The 7466-nt window shown below is 43.9% G+C and overlaps 1 protein-coding gene across 4 annotated transcripts in view; it reads right to left on the reverse strand.

Moving 5' to 3' along the window:
• The window catches only part of LOC139755017 (uncharacterized), a 116058-nt gene extending 108873 nt beyond the window's left edge, over window positions 1-7185 (reverse strand). For all 4 annotated transcript variants that reach the window (XM_071672936.1, XM_071672937.1, XM_071672935.1 and 1 more), the window contains exon 1: window positions 7079-7185. The gene's annotated coding sequence lies outside the window, so the exon portion shown is untranslated. The remainder of the gene's footprint in view (window positions 1-7078) is intronic.
• Between the last annotated feature and the right edge of the window lie 281 nt (window positions 7186-7466).

A 7466-nucleotide genomic window follows, 5' to 3' on the forward strand; every position in this document is an offset into this window, starting at 1 on the left:
TCTTCAGCACCTCCATACATCCCAACCCCTACCTTCTAAACTACCCCCTGTATCGTAGCAATCACTTCTCTTCTCAATTCAAAGCTCCCTCTCCTCATGCCTGTCACTTCCAGTGTTATAATCATATGCTCTTACTCCTCCTGCTCTTCTTCTGTCTTACGTCTCCCGTATATTTTCTTATCCTATGCATTTCTCTTCTATTATCTCTGATTATCTATTCTTCTAACCTTCATCAACGGTACCTTCACTTAACTCTCCCCTTCTCCTGTTGTTCTCCACCTGACATTCACTATCTTCCCTCAGCGTGTTGTAAACCTCTACTAAATCTATTCATGGCCCTCTATTCTGCTGGCTACTTCGTGTATTTTCTTTCTCTGTCTCCTCGGTCTCTCCACTTCTGATACCTTTATCCACGGCTCACTACCCTCGAATCCTCTACCTCCAATACCACCATTCTCCGATATTCCTCCCTCTACTCTCCATATCGCGCCCCTTCATCTAAACTGCGCCTCAAACACCCCCCTACGTAGATGGGAATGGACGACCTGTTTCAAGGAGGAAGATGGGAAGAATTGAGGGAAAATTCCCCAACAATCAGACTTTTGCATGTGAACTTCGATTTCTTTTTTGCATTCAATCAGTTTTTTTTTTCCAGTTATTACACTGCCAAGTGCAAACCCTGTGTATCCTTCGACTGGGAAGGAGTTAGTGCTAAGTGTGCCATGAATCACTTCAAAGATATCTGTTTGAATGACAGGAAAAGGAGAATTTAAGGATCACTGATTGTTCCTATGGGTGACTGAGGACTTCGCCAGGGTTCCATAACTAACCTTTTACAAAAGGCGATCGATTGATGGAATCAGGAAGATCTGTCTGTATTCGAGGAGTAATATCAGACACACAGAAAATCTCGGTTTCTGTCTGTTATATCACAATGAACCAAATTTCTATATTCGTTGTTAACCACACCCCTATCATACGCTCAAGCTTGCAATAGACGACGATACAATGTATCGCTTAAGTATGGGAGGCGGAAACTTGGGCACGTAGATCCTAGTCCCTTGGGACTGTAGCAGAACTCCACTAAGATTACCCCGATAGCTGCGTTATTGTCCTGAGATCCGATTCTCACAGCTTATAAACAATCGTTACAAGTCATTCATTCCCGTCGCCCTAAATCATCTGTTCTTGGGAAAATGTCGTACCTCAGAGTATTTCTGGGAACCTATGGCCAAGAAAATGCAGAAATTGAAAGCGAGTGCCTTTCGAAGGGAGGAGGCGTGAGGAAGATGCTCAGTGACTGCTGCTGCTGTCTGAGAGTAAAGATGATAAAGAGGTTAAGGTGCCACTGAAGGGAAGAAGGCGCGAGAGAAGTGCCTGGTGCTGAGTGCCATGTGAGACAGGACACAGGGAGGAGGTAAGGAGTAAGCACCACATGAGGGCAAGAGGTAGAGGAGTTATGCTGTACACACTAAGTCCCATGCAAGGAGATGAGATGTTACACAGGTTTCTCACTCAATGGCATATTAAGAGAAAGAAGCGTTACAGGAGTAAACATATAGTGAGGCGCATGAGATGAGACACTGGCGTCAATAAAGAAAAATTAACGATAAGGAGGTACGCAGTAAGCGCCACAACCTACACACACACACACACACACACACACACACACACACACACACTGGATATGGTGAAAACGCATAAAAGTTATCATGCTCATTCTCTTAGTACAAGGAGGAAAATGTGTGATCAGGTTTACGTATGCGATATCAAAGCTGAACGAGACGGTTAAGGAATACATCCGATTACCACCACGACCCGCGGAGGGAAGACAATCAGAGTATACTGTGTAAGACGGTGTAACCTGCGTCTCCTGTCAGTATATCTCCTCCTATTTCTTATTTACCCTTTAATCCTTTAATTCCAATCACCATACAAAAAAAAACCGATAAAACAATAAGATGACTCTAAAGAAAACGGTGTTTATCCCACCCTCCCGTCTCCTGTCAGTATATCTCCTCCTATTTCTTATTTACCCTTTAATCCTTAAATTCCAATCACCATAGAAAAAAAAAAACGATAAAACAATAAGATGACTCTAAAGAAAACGGTGTTTGTCCCACCCTCCCGTTTCCCATTTTCTATGAGCCCGGTTCAATTTCCTTGGATATTCCTCCCCGCTACAGCAGCTGAGCAGGTGGACTGCAGCGGCCGCACCTGGACCTGTCACTGTCCTCTCCCTCCTTACACCCTCCCCACCCCTCAACTCCACCCTCCTCCCCACCACCAAACCCTCCCCACCTTCCTCCACACCCCCCAGCGCCCACGCCTTGTGCGCGGGGCTGCTCTGCCTCACCCCCAGTCATCGCCGCCTAATTACCAACAAATGCTGGTAAAGACTGTGATGAGAGAGGGAGTCTCGTTGATTCACCTCTTCGATGCGTTGGCACGACCCTAACGGGATGATGGGCTTGGCAGCGAGCGTACCGTGCGGGTAAGAAGTAAAGGGTCGCATGCGGACGGGAGTGGAAGAGTTAATAAACCCCAGTGTCATGGGATGGGTTGTTGTAAGTGGTGGACGGCCAACGTATCTTATTATACTTAAGGGAAGTTTTATCACTGTGGCTTTTGGGAACCCTACCACTGATTTTCCTTTTGTACTTTTTGTTTTTTTTTACTTTTTTTTTCAGCTGGGGGACAAAGTTAAGGATGACAACATCAGCCTTGATGATGTGAGCTGATAAACTTATAAATACTGACTGAAAATTGCGGTCTTCGAACGTGTAATAACGCTCTGAGTTTATTGGCATATATGTGTGTGTGTAGTATATATATACGTATATATATATATATATATATATATATATATATATATATATATATATATATATATATATATATATATATATATATATATATATATATATATTAACTGGTTGGTAAGGTTATTTAATGTGTGTATGACTCATGGTGAGGTGCCTGAGGATTGGCGGAATGCGTGCATAGTGCCATTGTACAAAGGCAAAGGGGATAAGAGTGAGTGCTCAAATTATAGAGGTATAAGTTTGTTGAATATTCCTGGTAAATTATATGGGAGGGTATTGATTGAGAGGATGAAGGCATGTACAGAGCATCAGATTGGGGAAGAGCAGTGTGGTTTCAGAAGTGGTAGAGGATGTGTGGATCAGGTGTTTGCTTTGAAGAATGTATGTGAGAAATACTTAGAAAAGCAAATGGATTTGTATGTAGCATTTATGGATCTGGAGAAGGCATATGATAGAGTTGATAGAGATGCTCTGTGGAAGGTATTAAGAATATATGGTGTGGGAGGCAAGTTGTTAGAAGCAGTGAAAGGTTTTTATCGAGGATGTAAGGCATGTGTACGTGTAGGAAGAGAGGAAAGTGATTGGTTCTCAGTGAATGTAGGTTTGCGGCAGGGGTGTGTGATGTCTCCTTGGTTGTTTAATTTGTTTATGGATGGGGTTGTTAGGGAGGTAAATGCAAGAGTCTTGGAAAGAGGGGCAAGTATGAAGTCTGTTGGGGATGAGAGAGCTTGGGAAGTGAGTCAGTTGTTGTTCGCTGATGATACAGCGCTGGTGGCGGATTCATGTGAGAAACTGCAGAAGCTGGTGACGGAGTTTGGTAAAGTGTGTGGAAGAAGAAAGTTAAGAGTAAATGTGAATAAGAGCAAGGTTATTAGGTACAGTAGGGTTGAGGGTCAAGTCAATTGGGAGGTGAGTTTGAATGGAGAAAAACTGGAGGAAGTGAAGTGTTTTAGATATCTGGGAGTGGATCTGTCAGCGGATGGAACCATGGAAGCGGAAGTGGATCATAGGGTGGGGGAGGGGGCGAAAATTTTGGGAGCCTTGAAAAATGTGTGGAAGTCGAGAACATTATCCCGGAAAGCAAAAATGGGTATGTTTGAAGGAATAGTGGTTCCAACAATGTTGTATGGTTGCGAGGCGTGGGCTATGGATAGAGTTGTTCGCAGGAGGATGGATGTGCTGGAAATGAGATGTTTGAGGACAATGTGTGGTGTGAGGTGGTTTGATCGAGTAAGTAACGTAAGGGTAAGAGAGATGTGTGGAAATAGAAAGAGCGTGGTTGAGAGAGCAGAAGAGGGTGTTTTGAAATGGTTTGGGCACATGGAGAGAATGAGTGAGGAAAGATTGACCAAGAGGATATATGTGTCGGAGGTGGAGGGAACGAGGAGAAGAGGGAGACCAAATTGGAGGTGGAAAGATGGAGTGAAAAGGATTTTGTGTGATCGGGGCCTGAACATGCAGGAGGGTGAAAGGAGGGCAAGGAATAGAGTGAATTGGAGCGATGTGGTATACAGGGGTTGACGTGCTGTCAGTGGATTGAATCAAGGCATGTGAAGCGTCCGGGGTAAACCATGGAAAGCTGTGTAGGTATGTATATTTGCGTGTGTGGACGTATGTATATACATGTGTATGGGGGGGGGGGGGTTGGGCCATTTCTTTCGTCTGTTTCCTTGCGCTACCTCGCAAACGCGGGAGACAGCGACGAGGTATAAAAAAAAAAAAAAAATATATATATATATATATATATATATATATATATATATATATATATATATATATATATATATATATATATATATATCTACAGAGAGAGAGAGAGAGAGAGAGAGAGAGAGAGAGAGAGAGAGAGAGAGAGAGAGAGAGCAACATAGAATTACAATCAACATGTAGATTCTCATCTATGCAGTTGTGGCTCGTAAAATACTTTAACTGGGAACGAAAGCTGTCAGGAACGGAGGACTCTACCCGCAGAGTTTATCACCGGCGTGACCCGTCCCCTCCTCCCTTCCCTACCAAGACGACCAGTGGCCAGGTGCTGAGTCCTCCAGGGTGGGAGGTAACCAGCGAATAGGTGCTGGGTCCTCTAGGGTGGGAGGTGACCAGTGAATAAGTGCTGGGTCCTCCAGGGTGGGAGGTGACCAGTGAATAAGTGCTGGGATCTCCAGGGTGGGAGGTGACCAGTGAATAGGTGCTGGGTTCTCCAGGGTGGGTATTTCTATCTCTTTAGGTAAAGAGATCATCACTGTTTCCAATGTAATGTGGTCATGCGGGAAAGAATTATGATTAACATTATCATCTGAAGGTGAGCGTGAGTCGGAGTCTCAGTAACGAGAAAACTTAAAAAGACTTAAGAGCGCAAGTGCTTAGGAATGAGGACGAGTGCGAGTTAATGGGTTACGAGTCACATTGTGAGTAAATGAAAATAGGACTGAGTACGATTAGGTGTCTTATAAGTCTGGTGGAAAGTCAACAGCACCCAAGATTCTTGGTTCTCATGGGTAGGAGGGCCTCCGTGGTGAAGTGGTTACCGCTACTAACCATGAGTTAGCACGGACCAGCTGGGATCTCGGACCTGCATGGGTTCGAATCCTGGGCGTGGCAGTCGGTCTACACCCAGCCTAAATGACCATCCTCTCCTCAGGCTTTGGTCGATAAATGGGTACCTGGCTTAAGTTAGTTAGTGTGTGTGTGTGTGTGTGTGTGTGTGTGTGTGTGTGTGACCATACATATATTAAAGACAAGATATATATATATATATATATATATATATATATATATATATATATATATATATATATGGTTAAGAGACGGGGCGACACCAGTGTAAAACTCTCATCCTGTAGCAGTGGGTAGGATCATGGTCTCCCTCTGTGACTACCCTCAGTGTGGACCTAGTGCCTGACGTCACCAGTCGGCATATGTCACTCGGCTCGTCTCCTCACAGGCATCTAAGGACCTCCATCGTTTCTCCTGTTGACAGTTTATCGATAACTCCGTTGTGAATGCCTCGCTTGATATTCTTTTTTCTGTTCCTTATTCTATTTCCTCTTTTTGTTGGTGAGACAGAGTACAACTTTGGCAGAAAAGAGTGAGGACTTTTGTGCCGAGATGAGTAGGGTTTGGCTAAAAGTAATTCATACGAGATGTTAACATACAATTAATATCTAATATGGACATTAACCATATGGACCGTTTCTTATGATAATGTTATCGTATATTTTTTTTCAAAAGAAAGTGGTGAACTAGTTTACTAATATAGAATTTTATGAGCCTGATACTGGTTTCTCGACGTTCTTGCCTTATTTGGCGGCTATAGAAGGGCGAAGGCACAGTGAACCAATCATGTATCCTTATCGACATGAATGCTTCATGCATGGTGGTACGACAAACGAGAGTTGGTGAATACTGACGTTTTGGTGTTAAATTCCATTAATGACGTTTAGTTATGGGTTTTCAATCATTGTGCAGTTACATTAAACTGCTCAAACGTTGATTTTGTTCTTATTCCAAAGACTTAAGTAAAATCAGACTGCTTGCTGTAAATGAGGTAAATGTTATTAAACAATTTGCATTGAAACCAAGATACCTTTTGCATGACTTCACATAGTAACCTGTGTTAACCTCTCATATACGAACCATTAAGGTGAACTTAATTCTTAGGTTGATGTGTTGAAGAAATCATCAAACTCCGAGTATTCGACGAATATGCTACCTTAAGGAAACAAACGCAATATCGTCTTAGATATTAACCTACAAATAATCACCTTAATAAAGTGGAATGAAACTACTTTCAAATACTGAAGAAGGAGAGCAACGGAAGGCTCAAACTCTCATCAAAAACCGTACCTCCAATATTGCCTATCCTCCACAAACTGTAGAATATTTCCAAAACCTTGTTAAACATCCACTGACTCACCTCGGTCACTCGTGCGTTACTAACTATACGAGATCAATCACTTTGGCAACCAGTTCACTGGAGGGTTGTGTCCACAGTCACTTGGTGCTACACGACTACTGACTGCTTGCTGAGAACTTATCCCGAGGTGGATCACATCTCGTTAGCTTACTCATCCATCACACACACACACACACCAACAGTTTACACCTCATAGAATTATTAAACCAACAGTTTCGGATGATACGTTTTCTGGAGTGCATTTCAAAGTATCCTTTTTCAGATTACGTGGACAAGACTCTCTTTATTATTATTCTATCTCCTAACGACGAGAGGTTTTCCAGGAGCCGGGTCTTACCAGCAAGTTATCCAGCGAGCTCTGAGGCACTGGGACACGGGCAGGCTCGGTCTGGTGGGGGCTGCAAGATCAAACGTAAAGGGCAACTCGCCCAGCGAGCGGCTGCCACGCAACTGTGGGAAGAGAGCGAGTCCACACACACGGCCGCCCTGGAGTACGCTGCTCAGACCGCCCCCTTCGCCCGGCCCGAACCGCACCACCCCCGCCCCAGTGCCCCGCCCATGCCTGCACCCCCACGACCCGTTCCCTGGCCCCTCACACACTTCCCTGATACTTCACCAGACGCAAGCACTATAAGAGTCACACCAGCAGACTGTTATTGCTGTTCACTCTTTTTTATTCGCTTTTTTTCTCTCTCGATCGTACCCTACAGGCGTTTCTGTTTTGA

This window comes from Panulirus ornatus, chromosome 18 (genome assembly GCF_036320965.1).
Source record: "Panulirus ornatus isolate Po-2019 chromosome 18, ASM3632096v1, whole genome shotgun sequence".
NCBI classification, from domain to species: Eukaryota; Metazoa; Arthropoda; class Malacostraca; order Decapoda; family Palinuridae; genus Panulirus; species Panulirus ornatus.